The sequence below is a fragment of the Ceratotherium simum genome, chromosome 39, assembly GCF_057802395.1.
Source record: "Ceratotherium simum simum isolate JZ-2026a chromosome 39, ASM5780239v1, whole genome shotgun sequence".
In the NCBI taxonomy this organism is placed as follows: domain Eukaryota; kingdom Metazoa; phylum Chordata; class Mammalia; order Perissodactyla; family Rhinocerotidae; genus Ceratotherium; species Ceratotherium simum.
The window spans coordinates 1,414,809-1,434,224 of NC_141938.1; the positions used below are offsets into that span (position 1 = coordinate 1,414,809).

General features: G+C 64.5%; 1 protein-coding gene across 4 annotated transcripts in view; it reads left to right on the forward strand.

Moving 5' to 3' along the window:
• Positions 1–5,979: 5,979 nt before the first annotated feature.
• The window catches only part of ADGRL1 (adhesion G protein-coupled receptor L1), a 40,986-nt gene continuing 27,549 nt past the window's right edge, over positions 5,980–19,416 (forward strand). For all 4 annotated transcript variants that reach the window (XM_087425324.1, XM_087425325.1, XM_014796882.2 and 1 more), the window contains exon 1: positions 5,980–6,621. The gene's annotated coding sequence lies outside the window, so the exon portion shown is untranslated. The remainder of the gene's footprint in view (positions 6,622–19,416) is intronic.

Sequence of the window (19,416 nt, forward strand, 5' to 3'; positions counted from 1 at the left end):
CTCTTCAAATAGTCCTGCCTGCTCCAACCGCAGGGGCTTTGCACCTGCTGTTCCCCCTCCTTGGATCACACATGATGGGCTCCCTCTCAGCTATCAGGTCTCAGCTCAAATGTCTCCTCCTCAGAGAGGCCCTCCTGGGCCACTCTAGCCTAAATCATAGGCCCTGGCACCCTGCCTCATGCCTCTTCATTGTTTTTGTCTTCACAAGATTGATGGCGCTCTGACATTTTCTTCTTGTTCCTAGCAAACCGTCAGCCTCCCTGACAAAGTGGCAGCTCCAGGGGGACAGTGATGTGTCTCATTCACAGTCATACCCTTGGCTTCCAGAACAGGGCCTGGAACCAAGGTCAGGACCAGCCCGAGGCACACGAGGTGGAACAGCTGGCAAGATAAACTATATTTTAATGCAATATTTTAAAAGATCAAAATTCATGCAAAAAAAGTCCATGATGAACAAAATGTGGCACTCTTCAATAGAAAGAGAGCCTCGGTGTTCCCCATTCTCTCTTTTCCCCCAGGCTCCAACACAGCTCCTCACAGCGTGCTTCTCCATCCCGCCTTTACTTACAAAGTGGATTGTTTTGGTCATCGAGGATATTTTGCATAACTGTTGGGTTTCTTAAATATTGCATTGCAGTCTTATTTCTCTTGATCACTGGTTTTCCGCCATCCTCTCAGCCTCTGAGGCCCAGGAAGTGCCTCACTCACCCCCCCACCAGGCCAGCCCTGGGTGGAGCCCAGGGTTCACTCTCCAGAGGGAAGTGGGGAGCCAGGGAATGCCAACCTCGCAGCCCCGGCCTTGGCCTACACAGTCGGGCAGTGGCTCCATGGGGCCCCTGGGCAGACAGGCCTGGCTCAGAACCTGACTCTGTTTTTTAACTATTTGGGTGAGTTATGGAGCCTCAGGTTCCACATCAGTAACATGGGGAGAAATTACCTACCTCTGGGGTCCTCACAGCGAGCAAATGAGACTTAGTGTCAACTCAGCCCTGTCTCAGCCAGCCTGGGCCTCTCCCCGTCACCAGCCTGACACCTCTGCTCGACCCTCTATTAAACCAAACGGGACTCCTGGATCTGACCTCCAACACCGCCCCTCCCGCCGTGGTCCCCATCCTTGCAGATGCTCAGGCCACAAACTGCCTCTCTCCGTCACATGCCACTTCCAATCTCTCTGCTCCACCTGCAAAATACACCCAGAATCCGCCCTGCTCACCTCCACTGTCACCTTCGTGGTCCCAGCCCAGCGGCGACCCCCGGGGCCAGTATGGTCACCTCCCCCCTGGGCTCCCAGCTTCTGCTCTCGACCCCCACACTGTCCCCCCACAGTGGCCGGAGGGCGCCTGGAGCCCCTGAGTCCGGGCCGTCCCTCCTCTGCTCAGAACCCTCCAGGGCTCCCAGCTCACTCCGGATTGTGGGGGCCAGCACGATCTGCCCCACCACCCCCGCCCTCGCCTCCTCCATCCTTCCCCTCCCCCACTCCCTCCAGCCACAGGCCCTCTCATGGAGCCTTGGGACACCCAGTATTTTCTGCCTCGTGACCTTTGCACAGGCTGTTCCCTCTGCGTGGAACACCCTTCCTCCGGATCCCCCCATGATGCCTCCCTCATCTCCTCAGGTCCTATCCAAACACCACCCTCGCAGAGAGGGCCTCCCTGACTTACTGATCTAAAACTGCACCCGTCAACACACCCCCCCGTCTGCCTCCCTCAGTGTTCTTCCGCGACGCTCATCATCACCTGACATCCCGGGTCTCTGTCTGATTTCCCTTCTCTCCTCCCGATTACACCGTCAGCCCCAAGAACAGAGAATCTTGTCTGCACTGTTCGTCGCTGTGTTCCCAGACCTAGCACAGCCCCTGGTACCCAATAGGTGCTCAATAAATGTCTGTTGACTGACTGAATGCACCTCCCCCCACAAAGACAGCAGCAGGAATCCCCGCCCCCACCCTATCTTCCCAGCCCAATTCTGACACCTCCATAGTTTGCTTTTCACTTGGGAGAGGGCCTAGGATGAGATGGGGCTCAGACGTTGCCCAAGGTGGGGGTACAGGGGGCCTCCAGAAGGGCTCAAGCCTCGGACAGGTTCACCATCCACTCCCCCAGCACCCTGCTCACGTTCCAGGCCTAATTGCCTCATGGCTTCTGAGTCTGCCTTTTCCACGGGCACAGGGGTGCCCCTGAGGGGGCTTCCGGTCTCGTTCTCGGGGCAGCGGGCATCCTCAACACCCAGCACAGCGCCCCACTAAGGGCACGTAAGGGGTGCTCTGTGCTTGAGGAATACACGGGAGGAATGAATACAGGAACCGAATAACATGCCCCGCACGGCTGTGCATCCCGCGCGGAGTGGGCTCTAGGAAAAGCCGGGCTGGGGCGCCTGTTGGGGGGCGGAGTTCTGGGCTTGCCCTGGTTCCCCCGAGTCCCAGAACGTGTTTCATCCCCACCCCGGCCCCCCTGCCCGCCCGTGTTACAAGGTCTGGCGCCAAACGCAGGACCTAAAGAGCCTGAGGCAGGACCCCCGGGACCGAGGGCTCTAGGCCCGAGCCAAGGACGCGGGGCCTGGGGACAGGGGACGGTGGCGGAGCGCAGCGCCCAGGACGCTCGGCGTGGGCGCAACACACGGAGCGCAGGGCGGGGGCGGAGGGCACAGGTGAGCTGACCCGTCTGAGGCCGGGTGCCCGAGGTGCTAGGTGCACAGAACAGAGGGTCCCCGAGCCGCGGGGGGATCAGAACGAGGGGTGTGCCCGGCGCGGGACGCCCTCGGCGTGGGGGTGTTCTGACACTGGGTTCGGAGAAGGTGGGGTGCTAGCGCGCAGGGTGCACAGGACGTGGGGCATCTAAGCTCGGGGCACACTGGGCGTGGGAGTCCCGAGGCGCAAGGTAGGATGCCGGAAGCGAGGAGCGCCCCGGGAGCAGGGAGTGGGCATGCGAGGCGCGGGTCCCGGCCAGCGCAGCCGGGCACCAGGCACCCGGGCGAGACTGCGCGCGCGCGGACGCGGCGGTTACCGGTGCCCGGCTGCTGGCGCGGCCTCCACTGCGGCTGCGCAGAAGAGGGCCTGGGGCGAGGAGAGGGGGGTGCCGGGGCTCATTGCGCCCCCAGCCTCTCCCCATCCTTTGCCTCTGAGCCCCTCGCCGGTGAGGCCAGAAGACCCGGATGGAATGGAGGCTGGCGAACGGATTCCGGTCGCGATCCGACGCGGTCCGCGGACCATGGGGTTGGAGAGAAAAAGGAGGGGCTGGGAAGGGGTCCTGGCTGAGATTTTTCCAAACTGAGCTGGGGGTCCCTTAAACCATACCACCCCTCCCGTTCATATAAGTATGTAAAGGCCACCTCTTCTCGCAGCCTCTGGAGAATGCAGGTTAGAACCACCCCCTAGGCACGCTGATAGGGCTGGGGAAGGTGGGTGGGCTGCTCAGGGCCGGAGGGTGGGGTGGTGGTGGGGGACTTGGAGCCAGAGGGCTCCGGAGGTGCCCAGCTTTCCCTGACTCCACGTTCTCTCCTCCTGTCAGTTCTGCTGGGTGTATAGAAAGCTGGCTGTCTGGATGTGTCCCCGTTACCCCCTGAGACACCGCACCCACTCCCCAACACCTCAAAGGCTTCCGTGGGTCCATATATTTCAGAGTGGGAAACTGAGGTGTGGAGAGGTGCCCCCCCCACCCCATAGATCCGCAGTCAACCACAGATGGATGGAATCCTTTCTGCACCCACCAACCTCTGCTTCATTTGTATTTGGTCCCCCAGATCCAGCTGTCAGGCCTGGTCACCCAGATTCAAGGCCGGAGCTCTGCAGCCGTGGAGCCCTGGGCGTGAAGGGGAACAGGTGGCCCACCTATCCTCCCTACCCCCTAAGTTTGGGGGCCCGATCTGGCCCAGGTTCTGGGCTCTGAGCATCCCTGCCCATCCTGAAATGAAGGCTGTCCACACAGAGGGTGGAGGGCCGTCACTCCCAGTCACCCAACCAGCCTGGCAGTCCGGGGCCTGCCTTTCCCTCAGTTCAGCCACCAGGACACGCTTCCGAAGGAGTTGTTAGAGGCTAGCTTAATTCACTTGCAGATGTTCAATTTAAGCTTTCTTAGATACTCAGTTCCCATTCCAGTCGGCCCCAGGTTTTGCGTATTTACCACCTCAACACTTCCACGGTCTTGCCCCATTCCTCACCCATTCTGCAGAGCCAAGCTTGAGTGGCAATGCATTCTCTTCCCAGGAAACACAGACGGGGTTTGCCTCCCTCCCCAAGCTCAGCCCGTCCCCTTCCTCTAGAGTCCCGACCCGGATTTGTCTGCCCTACTCCCTCCCACACCACGAATGCCGGCTCTGAGTCGGCCAAGATTCAGCCCGGACTTGGGACTCCGCATAAGCTGGCTGCTTTACTACCTATGCCTCTCTGGATGGACTTCCTTCCCCGAGGATCCCAGCCCGGGATGTGCTCCTCCCCAGCCGTCAGTCTCCGAGTTGCACCCATCTTTTATAAAATGCAGCCGGCAGCCAGCTTCCAGGTCCGGACTCCGCAGATCCTCACCGGGTCTTACCTCTCAGGACTTTCCCCCTCCCCTCTCCTCCAGGATTCTGCCCCCCCCCGCCCAATTTCCCCCCAGCCCCCACTCTGCACCGAGTTGTCTGTTCTGCTGAAGTGCTTATTTTTGGCCCGAGGCCCAGATTTATACCCCCACCCCCACCGCCTGCTGTGGGTCTCAGCAGTCACAGCTCAGGCTCCGGGGATCCAAGCCGGGTCGGACATCCTTCCCCGCCCGGGAGAGGGGGTGCGGGGCTCCCTCTGCAGCCTCACCATGAAACCTGCCCCTAGCCTTAGTCGGCCAGATGCCCAGGAACCCGCTGGCTCCTTGCCCTACTTCTTCGAGTCGCCCGGCTTTAGGATAGCTGCTAGGCTGTGGGAATCCGTACCGGGTTTTTGCTCTTGCCGAGAACCTAAAAGTCAATTTTTTCTCTCTTTCCTCGCCCCCGCCCCCCCAAAGCGAGACGTTTGAGGCGTTTATAGATACTAACCTCCCCCTAACACTGCCCCCCGCCGCTGCTGTCCGGTCGGCTCCGAGCCGTTGTCCGGTGGCCCGCGATCTTGCGTCGGGGTGCGGTCCCGTCCGCGGACTCCGGTCCTGGCTTTGCGGCCTCCCCGCCCTTTATTGTAGGGCCGGTCTCCCGGGGTAGCGGCCGCCTCGGCGCGTCCCCTTCGCAGCGCCCCTGGGTCCTGAAGCGCTTTTACCTGCCCGCCTCGGCGCCGCCGGCGCTCCGGACCCCTCGGTGGCCGAGTCCGGCCCTCCTTTGGCCCCTCCCCCTCGCACGTCGCTGCCAGGAAGATGGGGGCAGCCCCTCCCCGAGCCCAGGTCCGGGAGCTCTAGGCCGGGTCTTGCTTGTGCCCACTGCATTAGGCATGACGCATTACTCCGTCTCCTGAGGAAGAATCCGGCCCGAAATTCGCGTGCTCCGGGTGCCTTTGGCCCTGTCGCAGCTCCCCCGCCTCCCGTCTCCGTGTAGTCCAGCCCGGGTTTTGCGTACCCCTTCCAGATCTCCCCGGTTGCTCCCCTCCCGGGCTCGGCGCCCTTCCCTTCCTTCGCGGCCCGCAAAATCCGCTCCGGGTCTTCCTCGCGCCCGCCTCCCCTCCCCCACGCCCGTTCCGACTCGGGGATCCAGCACGTCGCCTCCCCGCTCCCGCTCTCCAGAGCGCCGCGGAGGCGGAGGGGGCAGTCCAGCTCGGGTTTTCGCGCCGGCCCCGCGCGCCGGCAGGTTGCGGCGGCCGGTCCCGGGCGGCGTCCGGGCCGGGTCTTGCGCGCGCCCGCCGCCCCCCTCCCGGAGCGGGTGCGCCGGGAGCGGGCCGAGCAGGCGGCTTGTCATTGCTGGTGCCCGGCGCCGGCTCGGTCCGCGCGTCCTGCGGAGCCCACGGCCCGGCCCGCGCCCCCGCCGCCCCGGGGCGCCGCGCCGCCGCGCCCGCCTCCAGCCGCGCCCCCGGCCGCGCCCCCCGAGCCCCCGCGGCCGCTGCGGGGAGCGCGAGCCGTCGGCGCGGGAGCTGTAGGCGCTGCGGCGCCCCGCCCGCCGTCTGCCGAGGAGGCCCCGGCGGATGGGGCCGCGCGGGCCCCGGAGCGGCGCCGGGCGGCGGGGGGCTGCAGGGGCGGCCCCGCTGCCGCGCTAAGCCCTCGGCCGCCGCCGCCGTCCGAGGGGGCTGGGAAGTCGCCTGGGCGCACACGTGCCGCCTCCGTCGGGGCCGCGGAGCTGCGGGGGAGATGCGGGCGGCCGCCGGCGCCGCCTCGGGGGGCTCCGCCTCGCCCCAGCCCCCCGAGCTCTGACGCCGCCCCCGCCCCGCCGCCTCCGCCGCCTCCCTCCCCGGGAGGGGCGCGGACCCGCTCGCCCCCAGGCCCCAGCCCCCGCCGCCGCGAGGGGGCCGCCTTTGGAGCGGTGTAATCTGGTTTTTCTTTTTTGTTTTTAATTAATTTTTGGCTGGTGGCGGCGGTGCTGGGCCCGGGGAAGGAGGGGACACGGAGGCCGCCCTCGTCCCGCCACCCCTCACCCGCTTCCTCCCCGCCCCGGTTCCGGGAGATGTGCCGGGCGGGGGGCCCGGGTTCGCGGAGCCGCGGGAGAGACGCGCAGGGCCGACCCCAGAGCGGCGCTGGACAGGTGAGTGTGTGCGGGCCCGGGGCGAGGGGGACGCCGCACCTGGGCCAGGTGTGCGGGCCGGGGGTTTAGGGAGGAGAATGGGAGCCGGGGCCTGTCTTGGCCGCGAAGGGGGAGGGATGCTGGAGCCCGGGTCCCGCAGCTGAGCGGGAGGGGAGTCGGGAGCGGCCTGCTCACCCCCACCGGCGAGGGGGCCGGGAGGGGCAGCCCCCACGGAGCGCCGGGGCGCGGGGGTGCGGATGGACGGCTGCGGGTGCTCGGCGGGGGGAGGGGACCGCGAGTGTGCCCGCGCGTGGCTGCGTGTGCCCGCGCGCGCGCCAGCCTTTGTGGGGAAGCGGCGCGGCGGTGCCTGCGTGTCCCCGGTGCGTGTGCGCGCGGGTGCTTGGCGCCCTGTTTGTGTAGGTGTCTGGGTGTGAGCGGAGACGGTGCGTGTGCGCGCCGCGCGCGGGCCCCGGCCCCCGAAGGAGCCGTCTTGGGGGCTGGCACCGGAGGATGCTGGGCTGGGGGTTGTTTTTCTCCGGGAGGAACAGGCGCGGGGGATGCGGGGTCTGTCTGAGTGTCGGGCCGGCTGCAGCCCGGGGGGCGCCGCTGTCAGGAGGAGGAGGAGGGGTGCAGGCCGGCAGCATCCTTTCTCAGTGGTACCCGGTTAAGCATGGCAAGCTGTCGGGTTTGATCCACCCGGATTCGGGCTTTGAGAGCGAGAGCCCTCCCCCTCCCCCAGGTGAACGTTCATTGGGTAGAGCTACGGGGTTTCGACTGTCACCCTGCCATCTGAGGGTGCCGGGACAGGGGTCCGGGCCAGAAGAGGGTGGGGAGTGCTGCGTGTGCTCCAGCTGTGGCCACCAAACGCCCCAGAGGCCTTACTCCAGTGCACCCCTGGCATGCATCTGGAGACGGCACCCTGCCCGCGCCAGTCCCTGCGCACATCCCTGTCCCTACTCTTCCCGTCTATGTCAGCACTCAGCCCCGTCCCTGCCCAGCACCTCACTGTACCTTCTCGTCCCCCCCCCCAGCCATGGCAGCTGCGTGGGGGCCCCTCCATCCCAGCCTGGAGGCAGGGCCCCCTTTCCTCCCGGCTTCTGCCAGACCCCGAGCCTGGGATTGTCTGCCCACATCCAAACATGTGGTGTGCCTGGGGGAGCAGGGGGAGGGGTTCAAAATGGCTGCCAAGATGGCTGGTCGCCTCTCCGCCTCTCCCCCCCCCCACCCCGTCTGGTTGCCCTGTTGGCTTAGCTGCTATGGAGTCGCCGTGGAGAAGAGTTGGACAGAGTGGGGACAGGTGTGAGGACACCTGAGGGTGGATGTCTGCTTGGCCCGTGGACCTCGATGCTGCGTGTTGGTCTCTGCTCGCTCTCCAGACCCAGCCTCTGGGCCGCTCACAGCCCGGCGGCTGCCCTGCCCTCCACCTGCTCTCGTAGGCGCGGCACCCTGACTTGATCACTGGGTAGATCCCCGTCTCATCTTCTGCGTCTGCTCGTGGCCGGGGGCTGAGGACTCGGGCTGGGCCTGGGTCAGGCCCCAGCTGTGGGGGCAGGTGACTTCTCCTTCCTCCCCTTTTTCTCCCACTAATGCCGAATTTATTACTTACAAGTAGGATAAAAACAAGGAGAATAAGAGAAGGAATACAACCTTCATTATCATATCGAGAAAATTATCTGTGATTTTCCTAACTAGCAATTTGCCTGCCCTGCGGTTCAGAACTGACTTGCCCATTAATTACAGAGATGAAAAATCATGTGGAAAGCGGAAAAGGGAACTGATTCGGTCCCTGGCTGGCGGCAGTGGCACCCGTGCCGGAGCCGCAGACGTGCGCGCGTGTGAGCGCGGCCCTCCTGCTGGCGCGGCCGCCTTGCCTTCCTCCTCCTCTCCCTCCGCGACCTCCCGTGGCGTGTCGCTCTTGCGCTCCGGGCCCCCGCTAGGCCCCCTCTCCCCCCGCGGGCGCCGGCTAAGGCCCATCGCGCCTGACCCTGCCCTTGGGCGTGGAGAGGGCCCAGGGTCGGGGGAGGCGGGAGCTGGGAACCGGGCACCTGGGCCGTGGGGCCTGCAGGCGGGCGGTGGCAGGCGGGAGACTGGAAGCCCGGTTTCCATTTCCAGCCGGCCCTGGGGAGCCCCTTCTGGGGCGCCTGGGGGAGGGGCCGGCGGCGCCCCGGCTGCTCTGGTGTCTGTGCGTCCAGCGGTCTGGGCTCCTGGCGGTGCGGCTTTGCCGTCCATCCCAGGCTGGCGGGAGAGCGTGCGCCTCAGCTCCAGCGTGGGCATCGGGCGCGGGGGTGCAAGGGGGGGCTGTGCTGCTCCGCCCCGGAGCCGGCACCCTTCCTGGGGAACAGGAGGAGCGTCCGCGCCATCTCCGCCTGCGGGCCATGGGGAGCTGGAGCCAGGTCTCTGCCCGCTCCTGCTTCTCCAGCCAGACGCGTGGCCAAGGACACGGGGGGCTCTAGTTTCTGTGTGGCTCCTCTCGAGGATCCGGTTTCCAGACGCCAGACACTTCCCTCCTCCAGGTCCCTCCGTGGGGAGGCGGGGGAGGGGCTCCAGAGGTGGGCTTCCCTGGGTGTGGGACTGGGGCCTGCCTGCGGTGACCTGTGGTCATCTGTCTTGGTGTGATTTGGTCGGTGACCTGGCCGAGCCGGCGTGTGGCCACATGTCCAGCAGGCTGGTCTCCTGGGTGCTGGTGTTGGTGAGTTTTGCAGAGAAGCAGACCATGTGTGTGTGTGTGTGTGTGTGTGTGTGTGTCTCTCCAAGTGTGAGCAGCTGTCTGCATCTCGTGTGCACCTGCAGGCGTGTGCCTGGGTGTGTGTATGCAGGGCTTCCTGGAGTGAGGCTGGGTGCCCTCTCCACGCAATCCGTGAACACTAGCAAAGTGTTGGGGACGCTGTGGGGACAGTGCTCTGGTTCTGTCCTCAGGGAGCTTACAATCTAGCGACACAAACGTGATTTCAGTCAGGGGGCTCGTACCATAGGAGTTGGGGAGAAGGCTTGTGTCTCCCTGTCTAGAGCGGCCAGGGTCCCAGCTGGGGAGGGGCAGCCCCAAACTCACAGGGCAGCAGCGCCTGCGTCCCAGCCCCACTGCAGTCCCAGCACGGTCTGGCCCTGCACCATCTTCCCTGTCACCTTGTCCGCCTTGCGCCCTGTCTCTTTGCTGTCTGTCCAACATGCTGAGCACGATTCTACCCCGGGGCCTTTGTACTGGCTGCTCCTGCCACCTGGGACCCTCACCCAGACATCTGCAAGACTTTTGCTCCCTCACTCGCTTCAAACGTCACCTCCCCAGTAACCTTTGCCCCATGCAGCCCGTTTAAAATTCTAGCGGCCTGCTAGGCTCCCAACGGACGGCCTCTCGCACACTCTGGAATTTCCTGACGTATCATGCCTGTTTGTGGTCCGTCTCTGTGGCCAGGACCCAGGCGCTCAGGGAATTTGTCGTTGGGTCTGCTTTCGGATGCTAGGGGCCTAGACTCCTACCTGGCGGACAGTAGTTGCTCAGGAAGTCTTATCTCAAAGGACCGGAGAGCCTTAGGTGGCTCCCTGGCTGTGCACAGTGAGGGCTGCCCATTGACCCGGCCCACTTGGGGGGCTGGAGGGCTGCCCACTGCGGGCCGGACCAGGCCGGCGCTGTGCCTGTCCCAGGTGCACACCTGTGGGGCCTCTTCGAGGTGGCCGCATGGTGCCCATGGGTGCTCCAGGTGCAAGGCTGTCTGCGGGGCTGTGTGCGCCGGGGTTTAGACCTCAGAGGGGGAACGTGGGGGCCCCCGCCCTTGCCAGGGGGTAGGAGCCCCAGGGTCAAGCCTGAGCAGCCCCTCCTTCCCGGGACATTGACCCAGCCTGTTCCCGTGGGATGGGCCCCTCACCCTTGTTCTGTCTGCCCTGGCCCAGGCAGCTGGCCAAGCAGAAGTCCCTCCTCCCAACTCCAAAATTTGGGGAAGGTGAAAATTGCAGTAAAATGATGTGCAGGTTAAAAACAGCCCTGCCCCCCGCCCCAAGCTACAAATAGCCAAGGCCCCTCCCTGAGGGACTAAAATCCCTAGCAAGTCAGGACTGGGCGGGCCGGGAAGGCAGGTGGGTGCTGCCTTTGCGGTGGGGAGGAGGTGCCGCAGTGGAGGGCCCGGGGCAGGGGCTCCAGCTGGGGCTTGCTCTGCGGGGCAGCCTGTGTTGTGGGCCCTCTGGCGGCCTGGCCTCCACCCTCTGGATGCCGTGCCTCGTCCCTCCCTCGGCGTGATACCTGGAACTGTTTGCAGGCATTGCCACACGGCTGGGGAATCGCCTCCCCGCAGTGACAACCAGCGCAGACCCGGCGGCCGACTGCTCTGAAGAGCCACTGCAGTCCTCCTCTGCCTCTCCTCGGCCCTGGGGTGGACGAAAACAGTGGTGGCCCGGCCATAGGCAGCCAGCTCGCCCCAGAGCGCCCCCAGTTGTCCCTAGTGGTGGAGGCTGGGGTACCATGGATGTGCCCACATCAGCAGACAGGCAGCCCCGTTTGGGACGTGCTTGTACACTTAAGTACGTGGTGAGTCCGGTGCAGTCTGTCCCCGTCCCCCCCTGCTCTCACCTCCTTCCTCTCCCTTGTTCTCACTCCCCAGCAGTCACACCGGCCTCCTCACTGGTCCTCAAATGTGCAGGCCCGGGCCAGCCCCAGGGCCTTTGCACGGGCTGTGCCCTCAGCCTGGAACACTGTTCTCCTCCCTGGGTATGGCTCGTTCCTCACTTTCGCAGGGCTCTGTGGAGGTGTCCGGCTTTTTTTCCTCATTCCTCACCCTATTGAAAACTGCACACACACACACACACACACACACACACACACACACACACACCCGGCTTTTTTTCCTCATTCCTCACCCTATTGAAAACTGCACGCGCGCACACACACACACACACACACACACACACACCCCCGGCTTTTTTTCCTCATTCCTCACCCTATTGAAAACTGCACGCGCACACACACACACACACACACACACACACGGCTCCTCCTCCTCCACAACACCAGTGCACCACAGCACCACAGAATCCACCTGTTCGGTGCTCTTGGTGTCTAGCTGCCCACGGCGGTCTCTCCAGCACCTGGCGCAGCAGCTGGCACACAGTAGGCGCTCGAGCAAGGCTGCGTGGAATCACTGGATATATCTCTGAGCCCCACAGCCACCTCGGGAGGCTTCCGTCCTGTTTCCAGAGGGCAGAGAATGCAGAGGAGGAACGTGGGGCCTGAAGGGGGCAGGGCCGGATTCGACCCCAGGACCCTGGGGCTAAGGCTGCGATGCCCAGGGCCCCTTCCTTCTTGCCTGCTGGGCACCGTCCCCCACTGCTGTCTCTGCATCCCCCCGCCCCCGACAGTGTCTGGAGGCCCAGAGCCGCCTTCCGCCCTCTGCCCTTGGCCTCGGGCCTGGCTCCTGTGAGTGTTCTCAGCTCTGCTCTGCAGCACCCAGCGCGTGAGGCTCAGGGCCAGACACTGACCGTGAGACGTGGAAGCACACCATGGGCCACCCTGGTACCGACCCACCTGGTGGGGAGCGCGGAGGAGGCGCCTGGCCCGCCTGCGAGTCAGGGCGGGCTTCCTGGAGGAGGGGGCTCCCCAGCAGGGCCTGAGCGGGGGAGGAGGGATAAAGTGGAGGGGCCACCCTGAGGAGCAAAGACCATTCCGGGTGTGGAGCGACGAGGCTGGAGGCTGGTCTTGGGGCCAGAGCACCGTGAGCTGGCATTTCTGCCGTCCAAAGGGCCTGTGATGGTCAAGACCCACGAGGCGGTGGGAAGGTCCAGCCTGAGCCCCCTCTGGCTGCCACAGGGAGGGACTGCAGAGGCGGGAAGGGGGCCAGTGGCGGGAGCCTCTGGGGGTCAAGGGGAAGGCTGCAGGGGGCCTGACCTTGGAGGCGGCTGGCGTGGTTTTCGGGATGCAGTTGATGTGGTTTGTGGATGATGGGCGGTGGCCGAGAGCAGGGCTGGGAGAGACTGCGGGTTTCTGGCTTTGACAGCTGGGTGGACAGAGAGAAAAGGCGGGTGGGGTGGGAGCGCCCACCGCTCTCAGCAGCCCTCCCCCTGCCCCCCCAGTCTCATCTCCCCCAAAACCCTGGCAGCAGAAGCAGCCTGAGCACTGAGTCGGTCCCATCTCTCCTGTGCCCAGGACCTCCATGGCTCCTGTCTCACTTGGAGAAGAAGCCCAAGTCCTCCCCTCTGCCCTCCGGCCCTGCTCCCTCTGCCCCGTAAACCTGCCCTCGCCTCTTCCCGCTCTCCCCTGCTCTCCCCCTCGCTCCTTGGGCCGCAGCCACTCTCCAGCACATTCCTACCTCAGGGCCTTTGCACGTGCTGTGTCTGCTCCCTGGGCTACCCTTTCTCTGATACTTGGACGGTCACCTCCTTGAGACCGCTGCTAAAACGTCAGCTTCCTGGTGAAGTGCTCCCCGACCGCCCCGGCTATACCTGCACCCACACATGTCCGCCACACACTCTCTCCTCTTTGGGCCTGTTTTCCTCCAGAGCACTTGTGACAGCTGTCCGCTGTTCTCTGGGTCTGCTTTGTCTTTGTTTGGTAAAAAAAAGTGACAAGTACCCGCCCCTTGCCCGGAGCTAGGCCTGCACCAGAGAGCCAGGCCGGCCTGGGTGGAACTCTCCCTGCGGGGCCCCAGCTCGGAGGAAAGGACGGTCAACAGCAGAGTCCAGGTCCAGCTAAGGGAGCCAGATGAGGCCCGGCGTGCTGTGAGTGTGGGTGCAGGAGAGGCCAGTGCAGTCCCACGGGCAGAGCCTTTTGCAGGAGGGGGGTCAGAGGCGGGAGCCCTGACACTGTGTGTGTGAGAGAGGGAGGGAGGTGTGTGGGGGGACAGGCACCGTGGGAGGCCAGAGCAGACAAGGTGATGAGGAGGTGGCAGGAGACCTGGGTTTGAGACACCACGTTAGGGCGTCTGAGGCAGTAGGGAGCCACAGAGGGGTGTAGGCAGGGAGGACGTAACTGGGTTCTCATTTTGAAAGATTACTCTAGCCGCAGGGTGAGAATCGGATGGGGCTGGAGTGGCGGATAGATGGGCGAGACCAGGAGGGAGACATGGGGCGGACAGGATGCTTTGAACTGCCCCCATGGAGTGACATTTTAAAACTTGTAAGACATGTCCCCCCCACCCCGTGATGCCAGCACCTAGTGGGAGGGAGATATTAAGCAGATAAGTAACATGCATGGCGGGGGTGCCAGCCACGAGTGCCGTGGGAGGCCAGGACGGGCTGTGGGAGCGCTGGGGCCAGCAGTGCCTCCCAAGCAGGCCCTGAGGGAGGCCAGGGAGGAGCTGTGCAGGTGTCTGGGGAGGAGGGAACAGCCTGTGCAAAGGCCCTGAGGTGGGTCTGGGCCTGGAGCTTTGGAAGCTGAGTGACTGAGGAGGAGTGGGCAGGGAGGGGCGAGGCGGAGCGAGCAGGGCCTCGTGGGAGAGCGAGGGCTTGGCTTCTGCTCTGGGTGAGGTGTGAGCCACGGAGGGTCTGAGCCACAGGGGGACTTGCCCTGCTCGGGTGCTCACAGGCGCCCTCTGGCCGCTGTGGGGGGAACAGACTGGGCAGTGAGGGCGGGAGCCTGGAGACCTGGGCGCGGGTGCCAGCTGGTCCAAGGGGAGCCAATGGGGCCGGGCCGGGGAGAGGTGCCCAGATTCTGAAGCAGGAGCTGGGGTTGGATGGCGGCGAGAGGAAGAGAGGGTCCAGGGTGTAGGGCTCTGAGCGCCTGGCGGACCCGCTGCCTCTGCTGAGACCGGGGAAGATGGGGTGGGGCGGAAGGTTCTGCAGGGCCCTGCCCTCCCTGAGCCACAGTCCCCTTCCCAGACTCTGGGCACTCGCTCCGTCTCTCTCAGGTAATCTGTTAGTCCTCCAGGAGAGATGGGGAAGTGGGCTCAGAGAGGCCTAGAGCCCTGCCTGAGACCACACAGTGGATTCAGACCCAGGAGCCAAGTCCTCTCCCAGAGCCTTCCCGTCCCCACTTTGCCATGCCTGAGGGCTTCCTGGAGGAGGTGGGTCTGTGCAGCTGGGCCCTCAGGCCACTGGGTTTAGGGAGGACTCTGTTAGCTGGGTTGAGGGCAACAGACAGGAGACTCTTGTCTGGAGGGGTGGGGTGGGAGGGACCCAGAGCCCCCCTGTGGGTGCCCCCCCAGGCATTCAGACTCTCACCCACTCAAGCAGAGGGTTGCCGTGGCAACGGCACTCTAGGGCAGGCTAGAGGCGCCCCCTCTCCTCCAGCAGCCGGCTCTCCTCCTGTCACCCTCCCTGCCCGTCCCAGGGCGCCTGAGGACAGAGCCGGGCCGCGTTGCCCGCCCCCGGGCCCCCGCTGCACCCCCCCTTGACTTGAGACTGATGGGAGCTGGGTCGCAAACACAGAGGCGGGTGGGCCGGCCAGTGGGCAGCCACACGGCCTGGGGATCAGACACGCCGGGTCCAGCCCCCATCGCCGAGCCCTATTTCCCGGGGAGAGCTAGAGGTGGGGACGGCCATGGTGCGGGCTCACCCGGCCTGGGGGGCAGCGCCTCCGGGGTGTCCAGCTCTGAGGATGCTCCAGCGTGCAGGCTGGGGGGGCCCTGGACCAGGGGCTCTCCCTGCCCCCGTCTCCCCAGCTCCCGCCCAGCCACTGGGCGCCCCGGGGCCTCCCTGGGCTCAGCTGTGAGCCGTGGGTACCGCCCCTCACCGAGTCCCCAGGAGGATCCACTGAGGTCCGGCGTTTGTGAAGGTTCCCCGAGGTTGTGCAGCTCAGGGCCCTGCCCCGCCTCCTGCCCCCGCGTGCCGACCCCCTGCCAGTCTGCTGTGAGGAGCACCCCAGACGGGGCGGCTTTGACGACAGACACCCATCGTCGCACGGTTCTGGAAGCCAGAAGTCCGAGGTCGGGGTGCAGGCGTGGCTCCTTCTGGGGCTCTGAGGAGGACCTGGGCTGGCCTCTCCCCCGGCGTCTGGGGGCTGCCGGCCATCCTCGGCGCGCCATCTCTGCCTCCGTCTCCTCGTGGGTCCTCCCTGCGTGTGTGTCTGGGTCTAAATGTCCCCTTTTGATAAGGACAGTGGTCATGTTGGATCAGAGCCCACCCCCAAGGACCTCACTTTGACCGGACCACCTCTCTTATAGACCCTCTCCGTCAGGTCCTGTTCTCAGGTCCCGGGGGACAGGACTCCAGCACATCTGTTTGGAGGGAACAGAATTCAGTCCATAACACCCCCCTCCCAGGGCCTCAGGGGTGGTCGGCCTGGGTTTCCCAGTGGTCCCAGCGACCCATGCCTGGCCTCCCCGCCTAGGGGGACACCAGGTAGCAGGTGACACGCTCCAGGGCAGGGTGGGCACGCGATCAGGCAGGAAGGGAGGAACAGAAGCTGCAGTGCCCAGCTCCTGCGCTGGGGCTGGTGCTGGGGGTGCCTGGGGCTTCCTGGGGGAGCTGCTCCAGGAGGGGCTGCAGGGAGTGGCAGGCAGCCCTGGGCTGCTCCTGCGCCCCTGAGGCAGTGGTACCCAGCCGTGTGGGCCAGGCTCGGCCCCCGGGTCGCAGGGCACACACCCGTGTCCAGCTGCCCCACCCCACTCACCTTGTGTTCACTGGGTAAATATTTGTCTGAGGACCCACTGCGTGTCGGTGCCGGGAGACGGCCTCGGGAGCTTCTGTCCTCCTGGGGCTACAAAGGAAATGCACGGGTGGACAAGGCGGGTCACAGGGCAGTGACGGGATCGGAGGTGACAGTGGAGGGAGGGGACACTGCATGCACCAGCTTCCACATGTGGCCCCAAGTGTCTCACGTGTGAATCCCTCTCCTTGTGCAGCTGCTGGATGAGGTACCCGTGTTACCAAGAGAAGGCGGAGACACGCGGGTGATGGGGTGGCAGGGTGCCGGGATGCAGGCGCTGGCTGCAAGGCGCCCGCCCGCGTGTCCGAGGAGGGCACCTCTGAGCTGAGATCTAAGGGGCACAGAGCTGGGGACACAGGCCGAGGTCGAGTGGTGGGAAGCGGGTGGCGGGAGCAGGGGGAGGGGCAGGAGTCGGAGCGTGCCTGGTTCATGGCCATGGAGCGGGAGCCAGCGCAGGGCGTGGAGCGGGGCAGCGAGGTGGCGACGTCTTTAAAAAGATACCTCTGTGGGGGCCAGCCCCGTGACGTCCTGGTTAAGTTCACACACTCCACTTTGGCGGCCCGGGGTTCACAGGTTTGGATCCCAGGCGCGGGCCTACGCACCGCCTGTCAAGCCACCCTGAGGCAGCGTCCCACATACAAAACAGAGGAAGATGGGCGTGGATGTTAGCTCAGGGACCGTCTTCCTCAGCAAAAAAAAAAGACGCCTCTGTGGAAACAACCCAAGTGTCCATCAGTGATGAACACACACACAAGATGTGGTCCATCCGTACAGCGGAGTGTTATTGGGCCGTAAAAAGGAGTGAGGCTCTGATACATGCTACAACCTGAGTGAACCTTGAAAACGTGATGTGCGGTGAAAGGAGACAGTCACAAAAGGCCACAGGTTGTGAGATTCCCTTTATAGGAAAGGTCCAGAACAGGCAAGTCCATAGAGACGGATGCAGATTCATGGTTGCCAGGGGCTGGGGAGGGGAGAGGGAGGTCTTGCTTATGGGTACAGTTTCTGTTTGGGGTGATAGAAAGTTTGAAGACAGATCCTGGCGGTGGTGGCACAGCATTGAGAATGTAATTAATGCCACTGAATTGTACACTTAAAAGTGGTTAAAATGATAAATGTTGTTATCTATATATATTATACCGTAACTTTTTCAGGAGGGCCCTCTGGCTGCCAGGGGAGCCCGGACTGTGGGCTATGAGGGACTGGAGGGCTTTGGAAAGAGTCAGGGCCGTCCGAGGGGGACAGGGATGCCCAGGACTGGAGGGACAGCTGCTGAGGACGGAGGGACAGACGGACGCTGGAGTGCTCTGGAGGTGCAGCCCAGGGCTTACTCCTGAACTGGATGTGGGGTGAGGGAAGCAGGGACCAAGGATTTTGACTGCTGGGGTCTTGGCCCAAGGGCCGGGGAGGAGGGTGGGACCATGGGCGGATAGGGGGTCTTTGTTTTGGTCTGGTCAGGCTGTGGGTGATGTGGAGACCCCGACAGAGGTGGAGATGGTGGGGAGAGAGGCAGGGCCGGGGCTCGAATGTGGCAGGTCATGGTATAGACGGTGTCTAAAGCCATGAGGCTGGTTGGGGTCCCCGAGGGGGGTGGGGACGGGGGAGAGGCCCGGGGACTCCTGCTGGGGTCCCAGCAGCCCGGGGTACAGCCCGGGAGGAGGGAGGAGACACGCCGTGCTGTGGACAGCCCCTGGGGGGCTCCCATGCGGGCTTATGGTATAGTGGACTCCTGTCCTACCAGAGCCCTGCGGGTGCCAGGAGTTGGGGGCCCTGGAGCGGGGCCGGGGGCCTGGCTCTGGGTCACACGCACGTAAAAGGCCGAGTCAGGATCCAGGCTCAGGTCGGCTGCCCCTGGAGCCTGGCGTCCGGCCACCCCTCCAGTATTAACCAGCCACTAACCAGTTCAACTCCATCGGGGAGAGCTGGGGAGGGGGTGTCCTGGGGTCAGGGCCTCTCCGGAGCGTGACTGTGGCCGGGAGATGGGGTGGGAGGGGGGGAGACACAAGGTGGTGGGAATGTTCCTCCTGCCCCGACCGGAGAGTTGTAAACTTCTGTGATGCACCGCCAGTGCCCCGTGTGCCCTCTGGTCGGGGCTCTGGTGAGGCGGTGGGGGGGTCCTGAAGGCTGGGCGCGGGGGCCACGCAGGGCTGCCCTGGGGAGTTACGTTCCCATTTCTCGCGGGAGACTGAGTCCTGGGGGTGTCTTGCCCGTGTTGCGCTCTGATCTTGATGTCTTGTGAGCCTGTGCGGGTCCCTGCCCTGGGGGCTCACGGTCTGGTGGGGAGGGCTGACGCCGGCCTGCTGATGGGAGCAGGTCATTTCAGTGCAGCTGAAAGCTGTGAATTACAGCCAGGGCTCGGAGGGTGCGGGAGGGCTCGGAGGGCGCGGGAGGGCTCGGGGGGCGCGGGAGGGCTTGGGGCGGCCGGGGCAGGTCGCTCTGCTGGCTGACCTGGGGTGGAGCCCTGGACAGGGAGAAACTGCGGCAGGTGTGCAGGGACCCTGGGAGGGCGTTCCAGGCAGAGGGAACAGCCCAGGCAAAGGCTCAGGTTCGACGATGGGGGGAGGGCAGATTGGAGAGCGGGTGGCCCCAGGTCAGCCGCGGCCTCCAGGCCTTGGTGAGGAACGAGACCCCGTGGAGAGCCAAGGGGAAGGCTAATACTCAGATCTACGCATTAAATGATCCCTTAGCACTGAGTGGAGGGTGGGCCTCGAGGCAGGGAGGCCGGGACGGGCAGCCGGGTGTAGCCAGATGGTGGCTTGGTCCTGGTGGGTGGCCCGGGGGCCAGGGGAGTGGGCAGGTTAGCGAGATGCTTTGGAGGCAGAGCCCACAGGAGCTGCTGATGGAGCCTGTGACGGGGAGGGGAGAGGAGGGGCGAGGAATGGAGGCGGATTCCCAGGTTTGGGGTCTGAGATTCATTCAATGAATATTCGTTGTTGTGTGCCAGCCCTATTCTAGAAGCTGGGGATAGGGCCGTGCATGAAACAGTGCAGTGATCCCTGCCTTGTGCAGGGGCCGTTCCATACACAGGATAGTTACATTTGAACAAAAGCCTGAAGGAGGCGAGGGAGCAGAGGAAGTGACCATATGGATAGCTGGTGGGCAGAAGATGTGTGCAGAGGAAGTGACAGGTGCAAAGGGCCTGGGACAGAACCTATTGCGGCCGGAGCAGAGGTGGGGTCAGGGAGCTAACTGGGCCTGGAGGGTCACTGCAAAGGCTTTGGGTTTGGGGGGAACAACAGTGCTGAGAGATT